The sequence below is a fragment of the Rhipicephalus sanguineus genome, chromosome 1 (genome assembly GCF_013339695.2).
Source record: "Rhipicephalus sanguineus isolate Rsan-2018 chromosome 1, BIME_Rsan_1.4, whole genome shotgun sequence".
NCBI classification, from domain to species: Eukaryota; Metazoa; Arthropoda; class Arachnida; order Ixodida; family Ixodidae; genus Rhipicephalus; species Rhipicephalus sanguineus.
In genome coordinates this window covers 133,609,386-133,633,082 of record NC_051176.1, presented here as the reverse complement: position 1 = coordinate 133,633,082, position 23,697 = coordinate 133,609,386, and the positions used below count along the sequence as shown (strand labels likewise).

The 23,697-nt window shown below is 46.0% G+C and overlaps 5 pseudogenes; all 5 read right to left on the bottom strand.

Annotated features, from left to right (window-relative positions):
- Window positions 1–6,029: 6,029 nt before the first annotated feature.
- Window positions 6,030–6,573, bottom strand: LOC119379286 (ras-like GTP-binding protein rhoA; annotated as a pseudogene).
- Window positions 6,574–9,749: 3,176 nt separating this feature from the next.
- LOC119386921 (ras-like GTP-binding protein rhoA) lies at window positions 9,750–10,353 on the bottom strand (annotated as a pseudogene).
- A 3,243-nt stretch (window positions 10,354–13,596) lies between these two features.
- On the bottom strand, window positions 13,597–14,140 carry LOC119379278 (ras-like GTP-binding protein rhoA; annotated as a pseudogene).
- A 3,240-nt stretch (window positions 14,141–17,380) lies between these two features.
- LOC119386913 (ras-like GTP-binding protein rhoA) lies at window positions 17,381–17,971 on the bottom strand (annotated as a pseudogene).
- A 3,235-nt stretch (window positions 17,972–21,206) lies between these two features.
- LOC119379274 (ras-like GTP-binding protein rhoA) lies at window positions 21,207–21,849 on the bottom strand (annotated as a pseudogene).
- Window positions 21,850–23,697: the final 1,848 nt, after the last annotated feature.

The following is a 23,697-nucleotide window of genomic DNA, read 5'->3' as shown; positions in this document are numbered from 1 at the left end:
AACACAGAGCTTCCCATTTCGTGCCCTCGCTTTAGCTCTAGACACGCAGGAAATAGCGGTTGCAGATGAATTTTGTGAACTTATCTGCAGACCTGGCTCTACATCAAATTATGCAACATTTAATAATTCTGTTGCGTTAGCAAAGCAGAAAATTAATGCTTGCTATTGGGCACAACATCCTCAACTAGACGCCGCATTCACATTAAGCGAACTGCAATGTGCAATTGCTTCATGTCGTCAAAATTCTGCTGCTGGGCCGGATGGCGTTACTTACAATATGCTAAAAAACCTCGGGCCGACAGGCACCAAAGCTCTTTTAGACATTTATAATAATCTATGGACAGAAGAAGTTGTACCGCAACCTTGGAAAGTGGCTCGAGTTATTCCGATTCTAAAACCTGGAAAGACGCCCTTGTGCCTTGATTCTTTTCGTCCAGTCAGCTTGACAAGTTGCTTATGCAAGGTAATGGAAAAGATGATTGGCGCGAGACTTGAGTGGTGGTGCAACGAAACGGATGTGTTGTCCAACTACTTAACAGGTTTTAGAAAGCAGAGATGCACAATGGATGCTATAATAGACGTAGTAACGTACGTGGAACACGAACGCGCCTGCGGTAACGTGACGGTCGCAGTATTCTTGGACATAAAGAGGGCATTCGACACCGTCAGTCACGTGCATGTTCTACTGAGTATGTTGGAACTCGGAATGTCCGGAAAGTCCTTGCGATGGATTTCTGAATTTTTATCAGATCGCAAGATATTTGTCCAGACGGGTGAAGGAAAGAGTGCAGAACACGATGTCAAGCAAGGAGTGCCACAGGGAAGTGTGCTTAGCCCTTTTCTATTCAACTGTGTCATGGCTGATTTAGCAAGACGACTGCCATCTCAGTTACGATTCTCGCTGTATGCAGATGATGTGTGCATTTGGACATCTGGAACTAATGTTCAGTTAATTCAGACGGCACTACAAGAGGGCATTAATACCATCAACAACTTTTTAATAGAGAGAGGGATGGCTCTGTCGCATGCGAAGACAGCTGTGTTGCCCTTCACCCGTAAGAAGTTAAAGAATTTTAATCTTAGTCTGGAAGGACGACCTTTATTGATTGTGACACAGCATCGATTCCTTGGAATAGTACTTGATCGGCAGCTATCCTGGACACCACACATAAAAAAACTCGAAAACGATGTTAATGCAACAGTAAATATACTTCGCAGAATTGCTGGTACGTCGTGGGGTGGATCAGTGTCGTCCCTACTCAATGTTCACAATGCTTTAATAAGACAAAGAATTGCGTACTCTGCGGCAATCTTACACGGCCTTTCACCCACGTCGGAACAGAGGCTTCAAAGGCTTTTAGCTAGGGGATTACGCATATGTCTAGGAGTTCCACGAGCGACTTCCAGTTCCCTTGTAATAGCAGAGACTCGCCAATCTCCCTTCACAGTCATGAGAAGTATAGAAACATGTCGGCATTTTTTTCGTCTTCAGACGCAACATAAAAACCACCCATTGGCTCTGGAGATATTACAAAGGAATAGAAGCCATGTTCATAAAGAAATTAAGGAAAGAGCCAGTATATTGCCAAGAAATGCATTTTTTAACTCTGACGTTGATTATCCTCCATGGCTACTTACGCTACCAAAGGTCGAAGTGTCAGTGGACGGCATAATCAGAAAAAATGACATGTTCATTCTAGCCGCCCAACAACTAGCGCTCTACCAGATATATATGCGATATCCGGACTACATACATGTCTATACAGATGGCTCCAGTGTACCAAAATCTTCAACTTCAGCATTTATTATACCGCACCTCAAGGTACAAGATTCATTTAAATTATCTCGCGTTACATCGTCTACAACAGCTGAACTATTCGCTATTCTAAGTGCTATAAAATTTATCAATTCTGTAAGAGATGCTCAGAAATGGGTAATTTTCAGTGATTCGCAGGCGGCACTAACATCACTCTGTAGCACAAAAGCACAAACAATTAATAATAGTCTGATCTACGAGACACTTAAAGAGCTCACCAAGGCCGATCAAAAGCATCATGAAATAATGTTCCAGTGGATACCGGGACATTGCAACATTCCTGGCAATACAGCAGCTGATGAAGCAGCACGACAAGCACACCGCAAAAAAGATATCGTTTCTATCCCAATATCGAAAAATGAATTGCGAAGCATTTTAAAGACACAATCTTTCAATATGTGTAGAAATGCGTGGTTCGACGAAAATTCTAAAAGCTCCGATTTATATCATGTAGATCCACTTATCGAATTTGAAATTCCGTTGTCTTTAGACAGAAGTGTGGAAACTCTTATTCACCGATTAAGGCTAGGAACTGCCTACACCAAGCATTTTTTACACAAAATTGGCCGCGCTGAAACTCCTGAATGTGATTGTGGATTCGTAGATGAAGACATATATCACCTCCTTCTAGAATGCCCACAGCACGACGTACCAAGACGCCGACTTCAATCATCGTTAAAAACATTAGACCGCAGACCACTAAGTTTAAGGAAACTTCTAGGCCCGTGGCCAACAAGAGGCTTACAGAAGTGTGCTTTAAAAGCATTGAAAATTTTTCTTGAAGAGAGTGGCATCCTTGGCCATTACTAGCGCATTTAAGCTTTGTTTTGTATTAACGACAGAGTGTATATTTATGTGTGTTGACTATTTTTGTCTTGGATATGTTATGCAACAGTTGCTGTTTCTTTTTTTTAACATCACCGTGTGTACACATGTATGTGATTGTTGAATATGTTGTTTTGACTGTTATGTCTTGACTGTTACGCTAAGTTGTATATTGTATGTACTACGGGTTAATTGTGATTAGAAATGTGGACAATATGTACTTTATCTTTATGGACCCTATGTACTCCAAGAGCTAAGGAGTAGCCGGCGCCTTATTTGAGCGCCAACATCTCCTTACATCATGTCAATAAAAAAAAAAAAAAGAAAAAAAAGGTGAAGAATCAACAGATTATTCACAACACAATGTAATGAGAAATTTACAACCGATTTGCTTTAAAATCTGTGTCAAGGAATAAGCTCGCATTCGTTTATGACAGTGCATAGGATAGGAGGCGCCCAGAAGAAGAATGCCAGGAATTTTAGAAATCAATCTCAGCTATTGAAACGGTAATTTTAAATTACTGTCAATTCTTGCCCGTGCACCTTTAGCTTCGCCTTGAGGCTGAAGCGCTGATGTGCAGCACTCCCTCGCCTCCATACGCTTACAGCTGTGACATCACGTGAAGTGGCCGAGAGCCTTCACACACTAATGAGGTGCCTGGACGACGCCTAAGGCAATCGCATTCAACTGCAATGACAGTGAATATTTGCAGCATTTCTTTTTAGCATGTCGACAATTCACAATTCAAAGAAAGAGGCTCCTAGAAGAATCCTTCCAAAATGTTGACTTGAATCTGTCACAACCGGCGATTCTTTTCTTTTGTGCTTAATATTGGGCTCTAGCCACAGGAGCGCTTGTGACGCCGTATATGTGACTTTCTACGCGAGACAAAGAGAAGGTGATGATGTCCTCACTCTGATGGCACTCACCCACAAAGGGGGATGGGCCAAGAACCGGGCGGCAGGATCTTTAAGGTTTATTGGACCTATGGATCCAATAGCAGACACTGGTACTTCAGACTAATAATAAAAGATAGCAAATAAATGAAAATGCTAAACGGACAAATATCCAGACTGTCTGATGGGATTTTTGACGGATATTATGACGGGTTCGGAACCAATAATATAAATAAATAACTATACACTAACATGGCAATCTTTTTGTTTCTTTTATGTATAATCAAACACCGCAGAGCAGACATATCCTCGCGGCTATAACCTAATGTAGTGCCGCCAAATGATAAAATTGCTGCAACATTTATTTCTAATTCTAAATTTTGGGGTGCGGAGCGGCCAGGTATCTATTTATGTGATTAGAATATCGGCGACAGAATAAGATAATTGAATGCTAGCATTCTTCATTTGATTTTTCTTTCTCCTTTGCAATGTTTGTTTTTTGAACACCAGAGCTTATAAGTCGAGCCGGCGCCGTCTGCATGATGATGAGTCTAATTGATGAGGATGATAAATGGTGATGATGCCCGTAATGAGACTAAGCTGTTTTAGCCTACCCTCACTACACTCGCGAGCTTACAGCTTCGGTTTCCGGCGGTTTTCACGGCGTGAAACTGGCTGTATTTTGTTCATAACAGCGAAGTTGTTAAGCACGGCATGAAAACGTCCCTGCTCCACAAAAAACTATCGTCATCATGAACGGGTATGTGTCACAGAATTTGGGCAATTCCCGCTACTCACCGCTCCAGCGTGGCCTGTCGGTGAAATAACGAGTACAGAGAGAGAGAAAGAAAGAAACAGAGAGACGGAAAGAAAGAACGAAAGAGAGAAATTCTTCACGAGGCGCCATTTGAACACGCATACCCTCTATCCGAAGGCGAGCGTCCTAACCACTCGGCTATCCAGGCACGCTAGCAGAGCATAGCATAGCGTTGTATAACAATGGGGTGAGAAAGGGAAGTGAGCGTGAGGAGGAGAGATGTGGCAACGGAGGAGAGGACGAGGCAACGGAGGAGGAGGGGAGAGAGTAAAGCGTAGCACAGAAAGAATGAGAGAGAATAGCGAGAAAGATATGCTGAGAAAAACAGAGAAGACCAACGAAAGAGATAGAAAGAAATGAGATAGAAAGAGGAAGCAAGCATCGCGTCGTCTAGCGACCAGTTACCACACCACCTGGCCAAGCCACGCATGCGCAGTTGCTAAGCCACGCCCACTGACGGAGACATCGCGCGCAACTTCCACTCTACAGTGCATAGCCTGGCTGCGCCCGATCGTGCCGAGACAGTCATGGGGCTTGCGAAGAAAATACGTACTCCCGAGGAAGCAGCCGCGCATCTTGAAGCTAGGCAAGTCGGTCGACGGGGAGTACGAGCGGCGACGGGCCAGTGCTTCGCTGTTGCAAACTTTGCGCGACTTAGTGCGAACTTCCCGCATTTATTTTAGCATTCAGCATTTTCTTCACTATTTACAATGTAGTGAGCTTCGTTTCAATCTTGTTTCGCATTTTTTGTTGTTCTCTTGCATTTTGTCTTTTTTACTATTTATTTCCTGAACTAATGGCCGATCCCGTGGGGCGAGTCCCGCTAGTACACTGAGGCACTAATCAAAATAGAAGCCTGGAAATTTTGAACAGTTTTCTGAACAAAACTATAATGTTACGAGTAAGCATCTTCGTGAACTATACGCGAAATTATACGCATTAGACTTGAGGCATTTAGCACCTTTCTTCTAACTGAAAACGCAAAACGAAAGACCTTCCGTGCATAATTAAAACAACCTCGAAACACGCTATTAATTTATGTGCAGTGTAGACTGGTAAATAAAGAAAAGCGGCGCACAAAAAGACGAAGACAGTGTGTGGTTCTCTTCCTTGTCTTCGTCTTTTTGTGCGCCGCTTTTCTTTAAATATGAATAGGCACCAACTCGCCCAACTTTCTATTTTGTTACTATAGACTGGTAAGGTTCGTGACCGCAAGTATTGGAGCGGCCGCAAGCTCGTTGGTGTTATCGCGATCGTGAAGCCGTCTACATGTCGCTGGACTTCATTTTGAAGGGAGCAGCAGACAAGTTTTTCAAGAGTTTCACATTTGGCTGCTTTGCAGGCTCGGGTAATCGATCTCGTTGCTCGTCTTATTGCCTCACCGACAAAAAAATCTTGAAGATGCATTTAAGTAGTCAAACCGGTGTCACGCTTATACCAGAGCTTATGTGATACGCTCACAATGTACGGTGCTTTTTAGCAGCTATAGCTCATTTGCAAATAAACGAGCGTACATTTCGTCGACGCGCGCGGTAGTGAACGGAAGGTTGGTAACTACGCTCGCAACAATGTGACAAAGAAACTTCAAAAATTGGAATTACTCCAGCCCCCATCTAGCTTCTCACTAGGTACTGGTAGTTTATTCTATATATATATATATCGCATAATGCGTATCTATATCATCGCCAGTTGATAGTGCAAGGCGTCCCTCGTCATAGCCTTAAAGACCTCGCGCACACCGTCCTTGGTCTTGGCGGAGCACTCCAGGTAAACCGCAGGCATCAGGTTCCTTAGCGATGGTGTTTCCTTGCTGAGGTGCCGCGTCGATCGGTCTCGCTGTGGCCATATCTGGCAGCGCGAGCAGGTGGTTCCGAAGGCTCTTGTTCGCCGCAAGGATGATGGTCACGCTGGGGCAGAAGTGGCGCACCTCCAGCATATGGACCTCCTGGTTCTTCGCCAGGGAGCCGGGGGAGTCACTGCTGAAGCACATGAGGATTACGTCCGGGTACGACAGTGGCGTCAACCGACCGTAGTCCTTCTGCCCCGCGGTGTCACACGAGGCCGTTTCGACCACGACTTGGACGGGCGCGACATAGTTCTCGAAGACAGTGGCCACAGAGGCTCCCGAAAGCTCACCGTTTCCGAAGACGAGCAGAAGACGCGTCTTGCTGCCGTGCCCATCGCCGACGATCATTGGTTTCTTTCTGATCGCGGCCATCTGTGGTCTTTCTTCCGCGGGAGCAGAAACACGTCGATTCCTCGGACGGTTTTCTTCTTCTTCTGCTTCGTGCCTTCGTCCTTAGGCACCTTCCTTCAACAATAATTAGAAAGCCTACGTTTCAAACAAAGCACTTCAGCTTTACGTCGCAAAGTAACCACTCATCAATGAAAAACGCTGTTATGAGGGTTCCGGGTTCATTTTTAGAAACTAGAATTTTTTTTCAACGAGAAAAACGATGGTCAATTCGGGTGGACAACTCGAAGAGGACGAAGCTATTGGAGGAGAAAAAGGAAACGAAATGAAACAAAACAAGATACACACTGTATTTACAACTGAATTTTTTTAGTTATATGCTTTCAAAACAGGGCTGCACAGAAACAATATTATATGTAATTGTCCGGTCGTTCTTCCGTCGGAGCAGAGACGCGTTGCTTCTTCTTGTTTTTCTTCTCCTCAGTAACAGGACTCATACCCAATACAAGAAATATGTGGATTTTTCCAATATGTCGTGAAGGTTTAAAACGCCTGTATCTCCTAAAAGGTGAAAATTCCTGCGCTTCTATAGTCAAATAATATTCCAATTTTAATTACAAATTATCGATAATGAATTATTTAAAGGCGATACAATTTGGCGGGGCATTCTTTAAGACTGTATAACAATAAACTCAATAGCGAAGAAAACATCCTCGTGGCTGTATCCCAGGGTAGAAGCCCCAAACTAAACAATAACGAGTTTTGTCAATTCCAGGCGCACATTTCGGGGAGGTGGTTCTAGCATTTTTTTTTTTCTTAGAAAACCTGGGGCGGAGAGAGTACCCTCCACCACACAGAAAATGAAGCAGACCACAGGCTCTGACACTCAGGCTACTTCAGGTCGGGGCGTACCCTAACCCCGCGCTATTGCACAAGATTTATCCAGAAATACAGTCAACTAATGCATGTTCATTATGCGCGGATATAGCGAACCTAGAACATATGCTCTGGCGGTGGCCCGTGTTACGTGGCGGCGCAGTGATAACGCCGTCAAAATGGGAGGCTGCTATTACCAGCTCCGGACTCGAAGAGCAGCTGTGGGCGGTCCAACGGGCCCGCAACGCAACAGAGAGACTTGGTCTTTCTGTTCCGACGTGGGAGCGGCCCGCAACGTTCTAGGGCGCGTTCCGAGTGGAGCGACCACGTATCTGTTTCTATGATTACAATATCGGCGACAGAATAAAAGAATTGAATGCTAGCTTTCTTCATTTGACTTTTGCTTCTCCTTCGCAGTGTTTTTTTTTTTTTCAAACAAAGTCGAGCCGGCGCCGTCTGCCTGATGATGAGTCTAATTGATGAGGATGATAAATGGTGATGATGCCCGTAATGAGACTAAGCTGTTTTAGTCCACCCTCACTACACTCGCGAGCTTACAGCTTCGGTTTCCGGCGGTTTGCACGGCGTGAAACTGGCAATTTTTTGTTCATAACAGCGAAGTTGCTAAGCCCGGCATGAAAACATCCTTGCTCCGCTAAAAACTATCACCATCATGAACGGGTATGTGTCACAGAATTTGGGCAAATGCCACTACTCACCGCTCCAGCGTGGCCTGTCGGTGAGATAACGAGTACAGAGAGAGAGAAAGAAAGAAACAGAGAGACGGAAAGAAAGAAAGAAAGAGAGAAATTCTTCACGAGGCGCCATTTGAACACGCATACCCTCTATCCGAAGGCGAGCGTCCTAACCACTCGGCTATCCAAGCACGCTAGCAGAGTATAGCATAGCGTTGTATAACAATGGGGTGAGAAAGGGAAGTGAGCGTGAGGAGGAGAGATGTGAAGGTCAGGAGGAGGCAACGGAGGAGGAGGGGAGAGAGTAAAGCGTAGCACAGAAAGAATGAGAGAGAATAGCGAGAAAGATATGCTGAGAAAAACAGAGAAGACCAACGAAAGAGATAGAAAGAAATGAGATAGAAAGAGGAAGCAAGCATCGCGTCGTCTAGCGACCAGTTACCACACCACCTGGCCAGGCCACGCATGCGCAGTTGCTAAGCCACGCCCACTGACGGAGACATCGCGCGCAACTTCCACTCTACAGTGCATAGCCTGGCTGCGCCCGATCGTGCCGAGACAGTCATGGGGCTTGCGAAGAAAATACGTACTCCCGAGGAAGCAGCCGCGCATCTTGAAGCTAGGCAAGTCGGTAGACGGGGAGTACGAGCGGCGACGGGCCAGTGCTTCGCTGTTGCAAACTTTTCGCGACTTAGTGCGAACTTCCCGCATTTATTTTAGCATTCAGCATTTTCTTCACTATTTTCAATCTTGTTTCGTATTTTTTGTTGTTCTCTTGCATTTTGTCTTTTTTACTATTTATTTCCTGAACTAATGGCCGATCCCGTGGGGCGAGTCCCGCTAGTACACTGAGGCACTAATCAAAATAGAAGCCTGGAAATTTTGAACAGTTTTCTGAACAAAACTATAATGTTACGAGTAAGCATCTTCGTGAACTATACGCGAAATTATACGCATTAGACTTGAGGCATTTAGCACCTTTCTTCTAAGTGAAAACGCAAAACGAAAGACCTTCCGTGCATAATTAAAACAACTTCGAAACACGCTATTAATTTATGTGCAGTGTAGACTGGTAAATAAAGAAAAGCGGCGCACAAAAAGACGAAGACAGTGTGTGGCTCTCTTCCTTGTCTTCGTCTTTTTGTGCGCCGCTTTTCTTTAAATATGAATATGCACCAACTCACCCAACTTTCTATTTTGTTACTATAGACTGGTAAGGTTCGTGACCGCAAGTATTGGAGCGGCCGCAAGCTCGTTGGTGTTATCGCGATCGTGAAGCCGTCTACATGTCGCTGGACTTCATTTTGAAAGGACCAGCAGACAAGTTTTTCAAGAATTTCACATTTGGCTGTTTTGCAGGCTCGGGTAATCGAACTCGTTGCTCGTCTTATTGCCTCACCGACAAAAAAATCTTGAAGATGCATTTAAGTAGTCAAACCGGTGTCACGCTTATACCAGAGCTTATGTGATACGCTCACAATGTACGGTGCTTTTTAGCAGCTATAGCTCATTTGCAAATAAACGAGCGTACATTTCGTCGACGCGCGCGGTAGTGAACGGAAGGTTGGTAACTACGCTCGCAGCAATGTGACAAAGAAACTTCAAAAACTGGAATTACTCCAGCCCCCATCTAGCTTCTCACTAGGGACTGGTAGTTTATTCTATATATATATATCGCATAATGCCTATCTATATCATCGCCAGTTGATAGTGCAAGGCGTCCCTCGTCATAGCCTTAAACACCTCGCGCACACCGTCCTTGGTCTTGGCGGAGCACTCCAGGTAAACCGCAGGCATCAGGTTCCTTGGCGATGGTGTTTCCTTGCTCAGGTGCCGCGTCGATCGGTCTCGCTGTGGCCATATCTGGCAGCGCGAGCAGGTGGTTCCAAAGGCTCTTGTTCGCCGCAAAGATGATGGTCACGCTGGGGCAGAAGTGGCGCACCTCCGGCATATGGACCTCCGGGTTCTTCATCAGGGAGCCGGGGGAGTCACTGCTGAAGCACATGAGGATCACGTCCGGGTACGGCAGTGGCGTCAACCGACCGTAGTCCTTCTGCCCCGCGGTGTCACACGAGGCCGTTTCGACCACGACTTTGATGGGCGCGACATAGTTTTCGAAGACAGTGGCCACAGAGGCTCCCGAAAGCTCACCGTTTCCGAAAACGAGCAGAAGACGCGTCTTGCTGCCGTGCCCATCGCCGACGATCATTGGTTTCTTTCTGATCGCGGCCATCTGTGGTCTTTCTTCCGCGGGAGCAGAAACACGTCGATTCCTCGGACGGTTTTCTTCTTCTTCTGCTTCGTGCCTTCGTCCTTAGGCACCTTCCTTCAACAATAATTAGAAAGCCTACGTTTCAAACAAAGCACTTCAGCTTTACGTCGCAAAGTAACCACTCAGCAATGAAAAACGCTGTTATGAGGGTTCCGGGTTCATTTTTAGAAACTAGAATTTTTTTTCAACGAGAAAAACGATGGTCAATTCGGGTGGACAACTCGAAGAGGACGAAGCTATTGGAGGAGAAAAAGGAAACGAAATGAAGCAGAACAAGATACACACTGTATTTACAACTGAATTTTTTTAGTTATATGCTTTCAAAACAGGGCTGCACAAAAACAATATTATATGTAATTGTCCGGTCGTTCTTCCGTCGGAGCAGAGACGCGTTGCTTCTTCTTGTTTTTCTTCTCCTCAGTAACAGGACTCATACCCAATACAAGAAATATGTGGATTTTTCCAATATGTCGTGAAGGTTTAAAACGCCTGTATCTCCTAAAAGGTGAAAATTCCTGCGCTTCTATAGTCAAATAATATTCCAATTTTAATTACAAATTATCGATAATGAATTATTTAAAGGCGATACAATTTGGCGGGGATTCTTTAAGACTGTATAACAATAAACTCAATAGCGAAGAAAACATCCCTGTGGGTGTATCCCAGAGTAGAAGCCCCAAACGAAACAACAACGAGTTTTGTCAATTCCAGGCGCACATTTCGGGGAGGTGGTTCTAGCATTTTTTTTTTTCTTAGAAAACCTGGGGCATAGAGAGTACCCTCCACCACACAGAAAATGAAGCAGACCACAGGCTCTGACACTCAGGCTACTTCAGGTCGGGGCGTGCCCTAACCCCGCGCTATTGCACAAGATTTATCCAGAAATACAGCCAACTAATGCACGTTCATTATGCGCGGATATAGCGAACCTAGAACATATGCTCTGGCGGTGCCCCGTGTTACGTGGCGGCGCAGTGATCACGCCGTCAAAATGGGAGGCTGCTATTACCAGCTCCGGACTCGAAGAGCAGCTATGGGCGGTCCAACGGTCCCGCAACGCAACAGAGAGACTTGGTCTTTCTGTTCCGACGTGGGCGCGGCCCGCAACGTTCTAGGGCGCGTTCCGAGTGGAGCGACCACGTATCTGTTTCTATGATTACAATATCGGCGACAGAATAAAAGAATTGAAAGCTAGCTTTCTTCATTTGACTTTTGCTTCTCCTTCGCAGTGTTTTTTTTTTTTTTTCAAACAAAGTCGTGCCGGCGCCGTCTGCCTGATGATGAGTCTAATTGATGAGGATGATAAATGGTGATGATGCCCGTAATGAGACTAAGCTGTTTTAGTCTACCCTCACTACACTCGCGAGCTTACAGCTTCGGTTTCCGGCGGTTTTCACGGCGTGAAACTGGCAATTTTTTGTTCATAACAGCGAAGTTGCTAAGCCCGGCATGAAAACATCCTTGCTCCGCTAAAAACTATCACCATCATGAACGGGTATGTGTCACAGAATTTGGGCAAATGCCACTACTCACCGCTCCAGCGTGGCCTGTCGGTGAGATAACGAGTACAGAGAGAGAGAAAGAAAGAAACAGAGAGACGGAAAGAAAGAAAGAAAGAGAGAAATTCTTCACGAGGCGCCATTTGAACACGCATACCCTCTATCCGAAGGCGAGCGTCCTAACCACTCGGCTATCCAGGCACGCTAGCAGAGTATAGCATAGCGTTGTATAACAATGGGGTGAGAAAGGGAAGTGAGCGTGAGGAGGAGAGATGTGAAGGTCAGGAGGAGGCAACGGAGGAGGAGGGGAGAGAGTAAAGCGTAGCACAGAAAGAATGAGAGAGAATAGCGAGAAAGATATGCTGAGAAAAACAGAGAAGACCAACGAAAGAGATAGAAAGAAATGAGATAGAAAGAGGAAGCAAGCATCGCGTCGTCTAGCGACCAGTTACCACACCACCTGGCCAGGCCACGCATGCGCAGTTGCTAAGCCACGCCCACTGACGGAGACATCGCGCGCAACTTCCACTCTACAGTGCATAGCCTGGCTGCGCCCGATCGTGCCGAGACAGTCATGGGGCTTGCGAAGAAAATACGTACTCCCGAGGAAGCAGCCGCGCATCTTGAAGCTAGGCAAGTCGGTCGACGGGGAGTACGAGCGGCGACGGGCCAGTGCTTCGCTGTTGCAAACTTTGCGCGACTTAGTGCGAACTTCCCGCATTTATTTTAGCATTCAGCGTTTTCTTCACTATTTTCAATCTTGTTTCGCATTTTTTGTTGTTCTCTTGCATTTTGTCTTTTTTACTATTTATTTCCTGAACTAATGGCCGATCCCGTGGGGCGAGTCCCGCTAGTACACTGAGGCACTAATCAAAATAGAAGCCTGGAAATTTTGAACAGTTTTCTGAACAAAACTATAATGTTACGAGTAAGCATCTTCGTGAACTATACGCGAAATTATACGCATTAGACTTGAGGCATTTAGCACCTTTCTTCTAACTGAAAACGCAAAACGAAAGACCTTCCGTGCATAATTAAAACAACCTCGAAACACGCTATTAATTTATGTGCAGTGTAGACTGGTAAATAAAGAAAAGCGGCGCACAAAAAGACGAAGACAGTGTGTGGTTCTCTTCCTTGTCTTCGTCTTTTTGTGCGCCGCTTTTCTTTAAATATGAATAGGCACCAACTCGCCCAACTTTCTATTTTGTTACTATAGACTGGTAAGGTTCGTGACCGCAAGTATTGGAGCGGCCGCAAGCTCGTTGGTGTTATCGCGATCGTGAAGCCGTCTACATGTCGCTGGACTTCATTTTGAAGGGAGCAGCAGACAAGTTTTTCAAGAGTTTCACATTTGGCTGCTTTGCAGGCTCGGGTAATCGAACTCGTTGCTCGTCTTATTGCCTCACCGACAAAAAAATCTTGAAGATGCATTTAAGTAGTCAAACCGGTGTCACGCTTATACCAGAGCTTATGTGATACGCTCACAATGTACGGTGCTTTTTAGCAGCTATAGCTCATTTGCAAATAAACGAGCGTACATTTCGTCGACGCGCGCGGTAGTGAACGGAAGGTTGGTAACTACGCTCGCAACAATGTGACAAAGAAACTTCAAAAATTGGAATTACTCCAGCCCCCATCTAGCTTCTCACTAGGTACTGGTAGTTTATTCTATATATATATATATATATCGCATAATGCGTATCTATATCATCGCCAGTTGATAGTGCAAGGCGTCCCTCGTTATAGCCTTAAAGACCTCGCGCACACCGTCCTTGGTCTTGGCGGAGCACTCCAGGTAAACCGCAGGCATCAGGTTCCTTGGCGATGGTGTTTCCTTGCTGAGGTGCCGCGTCGATCGGTCTCGCTGTGGCCATATCTGGCAGCGCGAGCAGGTGGTTCCGAAGGCTCTTGTTCGCCGCAAGGATGATGGTCACGCTGGGGCAGAAGTGGCGCACCTCCGGCATATGGACCTCCTGGTTCTTCGCCAGGGAGCCGGGGGAGTCACTGCTGAAGCACATGAGGATTACGTCCGGGTACGACAGTGGCGTCAACCGACCGTAGTCCTTCTGCCCCGCGGTGTCACACGAGGCCGTTTCGACCACGACTTGGACGGGCGCGACATAGTTCTCGAAGACAGTGGCCACAGAGGCTCCCGAAAGCTCACCGTTTCCGAAGACGAGCAGAAGACGCGTCTTGCTGCCGTGCCCATCGCCGACGATCATTGGTTTCTTTCTGATCGCGGCCATCTGTGGTCTTTCTTCCGCGGGAGCAGAAACACGTCGATTCCTCGGACGGTTTTCTTCTTCTTCTTCTGCTTCGTGCCTTCGTCCTTAGACACCTTCCTTCAACAATAATTAGAAAGCCTACGTTTCAAACAAAGCACTTCAGCTTTACGTCGCAAAGTAACCACTCAGCAATGAAAAACGCTGTTATGAGGGTTCCGGGTTCATTTTTAGAAACTAGAATTTTTTTTTCAACGAGAAAAACGATGGTCAATTCGGGTGGACAACTCGAAGAGGACGAAGCTATTGGAGGAGAAAAAGGAAACGAAATGAAACAAAACAAGATACACACTGTATTTACAAATGATTTTTTTTAGTTATATGCTTTCAAAACAGGGCTGCACAGAAACAATATTATATGTAATTGTCCGGTCGTTCTTCCGTCGGAGCAGAGACGCGTTGCTTCTTCTTGTTTTTCTTCTCCTCAGTAACAGGGCTCATACCCAATACAAGAAATATGTGGATTTTTCCAATATGTCGTGAAGGTTTAAAACGCCTGTATCTCCTAAAAGGTGAAAATTCCTGCGCTTCTATAGTCAAATAATATTCCAATTTTAATTACAAATTATCGATAATGAATTATTTAAAGGCGATACAATTTGGCGGGGATTCTTTAAGACTGTATAACAATAAACTCAATAGCGAAGAAAACATCCCTGTGGGTGTATCCCAGAGTAGAAGCCCCAAACGAAACAACAACGAGTTTTGTCAATTCCAGGCGCACATTTCGGGGAGGTGGTTCTAGCATTTTTTTTTTTTCTTAGAAAACCTGGGGCATAGAGAGTACCCTCCACCACACAGAAAATGAAGCAGACCACAGGCTCTGACACTCAGGCTACTTCAGGTCGGGGCGTGCCCTAACCCCGCGCTATTGCACAAGATTTATCCAGAAATACAGCCAACTAATGCACGTTCATTATGCGCGGATATAGCGAACCTAGAACATATGCTCTGGCGGTGCCCCGTGTTACGTGGCGGCGCAGTGATCACGCCGTCAAAATGGGAGGCTGCTATTACCAGCTCCGGACTCGAAGAGCAGCTATGGGCGGTCCAACGGTCCCGCAACGCAACAGAGGGACTTGGTCTTTCTGTTCCGACGTGGGAGCGGCCCGCAACGTTCTAGGGCGCGTTCCGAGTGGAGCGACCACGTATCTGTTTCTATGATTACAATATCGGCGACAGAATAAAAGAATTGAAAGCTAGCTTTCTTCATTTGACTTTTGCTTCTCCTTCGCAGTGTTTTTTTTTTTTTTTCAAACAAAGTCGTGCCGGCGCCGTCTGCCTGATGATGAGTCTAATTGATGAGGATGATAAATGGTGATGATGCCCGTAATGAGACTAAGCTGTTTTAGTCTACCCTCACTACACTCGCGAGCTTACAGCTTCGGTTTCCGGCGGTTTTCACGGCGTGAAACTGGCAATTTTTTGTTCATAACAGCGAAGTTGCTAAGCCCGGCATGAAAACATCCTTGCTCCGCTAAAAACTATCACCATCATGAACGGGTATGTGTCACAGAATTTGGGCAAATGCCACTACTCACCGCTCCAGCGTGGCCTGTCGGTGAGATAACGAGTACAGAGAGAGAGAAAGAAAGAAACAGAGAGACGGAAAGAAAGAAAGAAAGAGAGAAATTCTTCACGAGGCGCCATTTGAACACGCATACCCTCTATCCGAAGGCGAGCGTCCTAACCACTCCGCTATCCAGGCACGCTAGCAGAGTGTAGCATAGCGTTGTATAACAATGGGGTGAGAAAGGGAAGTGAGCGTGAGGAGGAGAGATGTGAAGGTCAGGAGGAGGCAACGGAGGAGGAGGGGAGAGAGTAAAGCGTAGCACAGAAAGAATGAGAGAGAATAGCGAGAAAGATATGCTGAGAAAAACAGAGAAGACCAACGAAAGAGATAGAAAGAAATGAGATAGAAAGAGGAAGCAAGCATCGCGTCGTCTAGCGACCAGTTACCACACCACCTGGCCAAGCCACGCATCCGCAGTTGCTAAGCCACGGCCACTGACGGAGACATCGCGCGCAACTTCCACTCTACAGTGCATAGCCTGGCTGCGCCCGATCGTGCCGAGACAGTCATGGGGCTTGCTAAGAAAATACGTACTCCCGAGGAAGCAGCCGCGCATCTTGAAGCTAGGCAAGTCGGTCGACGGGGAGTACGAGCGGCGACGGGCCAGTGCTTCGCTGTTGCAAACTTTGCGCGACTTAGAGCGAACTTCCCGCATTTATTTTAGCATTCAGCATTTTCTTCACTATTTTCAATCTTGTTTCGCATTTTTTGTTGTTCTCTTGCATTTTGTCTTTTTTACTATTTATTTCCTGAACTAATGGCCGATCCCGTGGGGCGAGTCCCGCTAGTACACTGAGGCACTAATCAAAATAGAAGCCTGGAAATTTTGAACAGTTTTCTGAACAAAACTATAATGTTACGAGTAAGCATCTTCGTGAACTATACGCGAAATTATACGCATTAGACTTGAGGCATTTAGCACCTTTCTTCTAACTGAAAACGCAAAACGAAAGACCTTCCGTGCATAATTAAAACAACTTCGAAACACGCTATTAATTTATGTGCAGTGTAGACTGGTAAATAAAGAAAAGCGGCGCACAAAAAGACGAAGACAGTGTGTGGTTCTCTTCCTTGTCTTCGTCTTTTTGTGCGCCGCTTTTCTTTAAATATATGCACCAACTCGCCCAACTTTCTATTTTGTTACTATAGACTGGTAAGGTTCGTGACCGCAAGTATTGGAGCGGCCGCAAGCTCGTTGGTGTTATCGCGATCGTGAAGCCGTCTACATGTCGCTGGACTTCATTTTGAAAGGACCAGCAGACAAGTTTTTCAAGAGTTTCACATTCGGCTGTTTTGCAGGCTCGGGTAATCGAACTCGTTGCTCGTCTTATTGCCTCACCGACAAAAAAATCTTGAAGATGCATTTAAGTAGTCAAACCGGTGTCACGCTTATACCAGAGCCTATGTGATATGCTCACAATGTACGGTGCTTTTTAGCAGCTATAGCTCATTTGCAAATAAACGAGCGCACATTTCGTCGACGCGCGCGGCAGTGAACGGAAGGTTGGTAACTACGCTCGCAACAATGTGACAAAGGAACTTCAAAAACTGGAATTACTCCAGCCCCCATCTAGCTTCTCACTAGGGACTGGTAGTTTATTCTATATATATATATATCGCATAATGCGTATCTATATCATCGCCAGTTGATAGTGCAAGGCGTCCCTCGTCATAGCCTTAAACACCTCGCGCACACCGTCCTTGGTCTTGGCGGAGCACTCCAGGTAAACCGCAGGCATCAGGTTCCTTGGCGATGGTGTTTCCTTGCTCAGGTGCCGCGTCGATCGGTCTCGCTGTGGCCATATCTGGCAGCGCGAGCAGGTGGTTCCAAAGGCTCTTGTTCGCCGCAAAGATGATGGTCACGCTGGGGCAGAAGTGGCGCACCTCCGGCATATGGACCTCCGGGTTCTTCATCAGGGAGCCGGGGGAGTCACTGCTGAAGCACATGAGGATCACGTCCGGGTACGGCAGTGGCGTCAACCGACCGTAGTCCTTCTGCCCCGCGGTGTCACACGAGGCCGTTTCGACCACGACTTGGACGGGCGCGACATAGTTTTCGAAGACAGTGGCCACAGAGGCTCCCGAAAGCTCACCGTTTCCGAAGACGAGCAGAAGACGCGTCTTGCTGCCCTGCCCATCGCCGACGATCATTGGTTTCTTTCTGATCGCGGCCATCTGTGGTCTTTCTTCCGCGGGAGCAGAAACACGTCGATTCCTCGGACGGTTTTCTTCTTCTTCTGCTTCGTGCCTTCGTCCTTAGGCACCTTCCTTCAACAATAATTAGAAAGCCTACGTTTCAAACAAAGCACTTCAGCTTTACGTCGCAAAGTAACCACTCAGCAATGAAAAACGCTGCAGTGTTATGAGGGTTCCGGGTTCATTTTTAGAAACTAGAATTTTTTTTCAACGAGAAAAACGATGGTCAATTCGGGTGGACAACTCGAAGAGGACGAAGCTATTGGAGGAGAAAAAGGAAACGAAATGAAACAAAACAAGATACACACTGTATTTACAAATGATTTTTTTTAGTTATATGCTTTCAAAACAGGGCTGCACAGAAACAATATTATATGTAATTGTCCGGTCGTTCTTCCGTCGGAGCAGAGACGCGTTGCTTCTTCTTGTTTTTCTTCTCCTCAGTAACAGGGCTCATACCCAATACAAGAAATATGTGGATTTTTCCAATATGTCGTGAAGGTTTAAAACGCCTGTATCTCCTAAAAGGTGAAAATTCCTGCGCTTCTATAGTCAAATAATATTCCAATTTTAATTACAAATTATCGATAATGAATTATTTAAAGGCGATACAATTTGGCGGGGCATTCTTTAAGACTGTATAACAATAAACTCAATAGCGAAGAAAACATCCCTGTGGGTGTATCCCAGAGTAGAAGCCCCAAACGAAACAACAACGAGTTTTGTCAATTCCAGGCGCACATTTCGGGGAGGTGGTTCTAGCATTTTTTTTTCTTAGAAAACCTGGGGCATAGAGAGTACCCTCCACCACACAGAAAATGAAGCAGACCACAGGCTCTGACACTCAGGCTACTTCAGGTCGGGGCGTGCCCTAACCCCGCGCTATTGCACAAGATTTATCCAGAAATACAGCCAACTAATGCACGTTCATTATGCGCGGATATAGCGAACCTAGAACATATGCTCTGGCGGTGCCCCGTGTTACGTGGCGGCGCAGTGATCACGCCGTCAAAATGGGAGGCTGCTATTACCAGCTCCGGACTCGAAGAGCAGCTATGGGCGGTCCAACGGTCCCGCAACGCAACAGAGAGACTTGGTCTTTCTGTTCCGACGTGGGAGCGGCCCGCAACGTTCTAGGGCGCGTTCCGAGTGGAGCGACCACGTATCTGTTTCTATGATTACGATATCGGCGACAGAATAAAAGAATTGAATGCTAGCTTTCTTCATTTGACTTTTGCTTCTCCTTCGCAGTGTTTTTTTTTTTTTTTCAAACAAAGTCGAGCCGGCGCCGTCTGCCTGATGATGAGTCTAATTGATGAGGATGATAAATGGTGATGATGCCCGTAATGAGACTAAGCTGTTTTAGTCTACCCTCACTACACTCGCGAGCTTACAGCTTCGGTTTCCGGCGGTTTTCACGGCGTGAAACTGGCAATTTTTTGTTCATAACAGCGAAGTTGCTAAGCCCGGCATGAAGACATCTCTGCTCCTCTAAAAACTATCACCATCATGAACGGGTATGTGTCACAGAATTTGGGCAAATGCCACTACTCACCGCTCCAGCGTGGCCTGTCGGTGAGATAACGAGTACAGAGAGAGAGAAAGAAAGAAACAGAGAGACGGAAAGAAAGAAAGAAAGAAAGAAAGAAAGAAAGAAAGAAAGAAAGAAAGAAAGAAAGAAAGAAAGAAAGAAAGAAAGAGAGAAATTCTTCACGAGGCGCCATTTGAACACGCATACCCTCTATCCGAAGGCGAGCGTCCTAACCACTCGGCTATCCAGGCACGCTAGCAGAGCGTAGCATAGCGTTGTATAACAATGGGGTGAGAAAGGGAAGTGAGCGTGAGGAGGAGAGATGTGAAGGTCAGGAGGAGGCAACGGAGGAGGAGGGGAGAGAGTAAAGCGTAGCACAGAAAGAATGAGAGAGAATAGCGAGAAAGATATGCTGAGAAAAACAGAGAAGACCAACGAAAGAGATAGAAAGAAATGAGATAGAAAGAGGAAGCAAGCATCGCGTCGTCTAGCGACCAGTTACCACACCACATGGCCAAGCCACGCATGCGCAGTTGCTAAGCCACGCCCACTGACGGAGACATCGCGCGCAACTTCCACTCTACAGTCCATAGCCTGGCTGCGCCCGATCGTGCCGAGACAGTCATGGGGCTTGCTAAGAAAATACGTACTCCCGAGGAAGAAGCCGCGCATCTTGAAGCTAGGCAAGTCGGTCGACGGGGAGTACGAGCGGCGACGGGCCAGTGCTTCGCTGTTGCAAACTTTGCGCGACTTAGTGCGAACTTCCCGCATTTATTTTAGCATTCAGCATTTTCTTCACTATTTACAATGTAGTGACCTTCATTTCAATCTTGTTTCCCATTTATTGTTGTTCTCTTGCATTTTGTCTTTTTTACTATTTATTTCCTGAACTAATGGCCGATCCCGTGGGGCGAGTCCCGCTAGTACACTGAGGCACTAATCAAAATAGAAGCCTGGAAATTTTGAACAGTTTTCTGAACAAAACTATAATGTTACGAGTAAGCATCTTCGTGAACTATACGCGAAATTATACGCATTAGACTTGAGGCATTTAGCACCTTTCTTCTAACTGAAAACGCAAAACGAAAGACCTTCCGTGCATAATTAAAACAACCTCGAAACACGCTATTAATTTATGTGCAGTGTAGACTGGTAAATAAAGAAAAGCGGCGCACAAAAAGACGAAGACAGTGTGTGGTTCTCTTCCTTGTCTTCGTCTTTTTGTGCGCCGCTTTTCTTTAAATATGAATATGCACCAACTCGCCCAACTTTCTATTTTGTTACTATAGACTGGTAAGGTTCGTGACTGCAAGTATTGGAGCGGCCGCAAGCTCGTTGGTGTTATCGCAATCGTGAAGCCGTCTACATGTCGCTGGACTTCATTTTGAAGGGAGCAGCAGACAAGTTTTTCAAGAGTTTCACATTTGGCTGCTTTGCAGGCTCGGGTAATCGAACTCGTTGCTCGTCTTATTGCCTCACCGACAAAAAAATCTTGAAGATGCATTTAAGTAGTCAAACCGGTGTCACGCTTATACCAGAGCTTATGTGATACGCTCACAATGTACGGTGCTTTTTAGCAGCTATAGCTCATTTGCAAATAAACGAGCGTACATTTCGTCGACGCGCGCGGTAGTGAACGGAAGGTTGGTAACTACGCTCGCAACAATGTGACAAAGAAACTTCAAAAATTGGAATTACTCCAGCCCCCATCTAGCTTCTCACTAGGGACTGGTAGTTTATTCTATATATATATATCGCATAATGCGTATCTATATCATCGCCAGTTGATAGTGCAAGGCGTCCCTCGTCATAGCCTTAAAGACCTCGCGCACACCGTCCTTGGTCTTGGCGGAGCACTCCAGGTAAACCGCAGGCATCAGGTTCCTTGGCGATGGTGTTTCCTTGCTCAGGTGCCGCGTCGATCGGTCTCGCTGTGGCCATATCTGGCAGCGCGAGCAGGTGGTTCCGAAGGCTCTTGTTCGCCGCAAGGATGATGGTCACGCTGGGGCAGAAGTGGCGCACCTCCGGCATATGGACCTCCTGGTTCTTCGCCAGGGAGCCGGGGGAGTCACTGCTGAAGCACATGAGGATTACGTCCGGGTACGACAGTGGCGTCAACCGACCGTAGTCCTTCTGCCCCGCGGTGTCACACGAGGCCGTTTCGACCACGACTTTGATGGGCGCGACATAGTTTTCGAAGACAGTGGCCACAAGGGTTCCCGAAAGCTCACCGTTTCCGAAGACGAGCAGAAGACGCGTCTTGCTGCCCTGCCCATCGCCGACGATCATTGGTTTCTTTCTGATCGCGGCCATCTGTGGTCTTTCTTCCGCGGGAGCAGAAACACGTCGATTCCTCGGACGGTTTTCTTCTTCTTCTTCTGCTTCGTGCCTTCGTCCTTAGACACCTTCCTTCAACAATAATTAGAAAGCCTACGTTTCAAACAAAGCACTTCAGCTTTACGTCCCAAAGTAACCACTCATCAATGAAAAACGCTGTTATGGGGGCTCCGGGTTCATTTTTACAAGCTAGAATTTTTTTTCAACCAGGAAAACGATGTTAAATTCGGGCGGACAACTCGAAGAGAACGAAGCTATTGGGGGAGAAAAGGGAAACAAAATGAAATAAAGCAAGATACACACTGTACTTACAACTAAAATAATTTCGTTATATGCGTTCAAAATAGGGCTGCACAAAAGAAAATATTATATGTAATCATCCGGTCTTTCTTCCGTGGGTTGCTTCCTCTTCTTTTTCTTTTCCTCCTCAGTAACAGGGCTCATACTCAATACAAGAAATCTGTGGATTTTTCCAATATGTCGTGAAGGTTTAAAACACGTGTATCTCCTAAAAGGTGAAAATTCCTGCGGTGCTATAATCAAATATTATTCCAATTTTAACTGCAAATTATCGATAATGGATTATTTCAAAGGCGATACAATTATGCAGGGCATTCTTTACGACTGTATAACAATCTACTCAATAGCGAAGAAAACATCCCTGTGGGTGTATCCCAGAGTAGAAGCCCCAAACGAAACACTAACGAGTTTTGTCAATTCCAGGCGCACATTTCGATGAAAAGGTTCTAGTATTTTTTTAGAATAGTAAAACAGCGATAATCTGGCAGGAAGTGGTGAATTGTTTCCCCCTGGTTACAGAAATAGCAGAAGGGGTAGGCCACGAAAGCTGTCCTGCGCAAACGAAGCTTTAAGGAGGAAACGCGTCGGCGTAATTCCGTGATGGCGACCTCAGTCATCCTTGAGTCGCAGAAATCGCTAGGCCAGAGGAATGCAAGGCGCTTATAATCTGGAGATGCATCCAGTACTGGGCCTGAGAGTCCTGTTTTGAATGTTAGCCACCGAAATCGAGCCTCTGTGATTTGCGCTATTGGGGGCAGAACAGGAATGCAGGAGGATCGAAAGGTGGGCCAGTTGGTAATTCATTTTCTTCGTTCAGCGAACTAGGAGCGCAGAAAAAGACACAAAGAACGAAGCGAGGAACCACATAAGACGAGCGCTCGTCTTATGTGGTTCCTCGCTTCGTCCTTTGTGTCTTTTCTTGCGCTCCCAGTTCGCTGAATGAAGAAAAAAAAACAGGAATGATTGGCGTTTAAAGCGATCCCTTTGCTAGCAAATAGGCAGCTGCGTTTAAAAACAAACCTTTGTGGCCAGGCACCCTTGTGCAATCACAGGCGAATCAACAGATGCGGAAAGGGAAGAGTCCACAGATAATGAGTCAGTTACAATAGCAGATACTGCAGTTGAAGTGTTTAATTTCAGTAAAGCTAATTCAACAAGAAAGATAGTCATGAAAGCAGGCAAGCGTAATGAAAAAAACCACGCAGTAGAGCTAAGGGCCAAATATTACAATGCCAGACCTTTCCTCTCACAGCAATGAATCCGTTGCAATATAACATTAATTGGTGGAGTACCTAGATGTTCTTGCAAGAACCCATTTAAAGGGGCCCTGCAACACTTTTCGAGCTGCCGATCGGTAGTCGAGGCTCTCGAGAACACGCGAGCCAAATATTATAGGGATGCGCACGGCCTGGAATTTACAATAAATTCTCAAAGTCAGCTGAAAATCGCTCCCTCTTCTCTCGACAAATGATGTATTAGTCCGCAAAATATGACGCGATTGTCGGCAGTTCCACCATTGGCTGATGTTATAATCACGATAACACCCTCATTATTACTTTCGTTGTTAATTTTGAGTTCAATAAG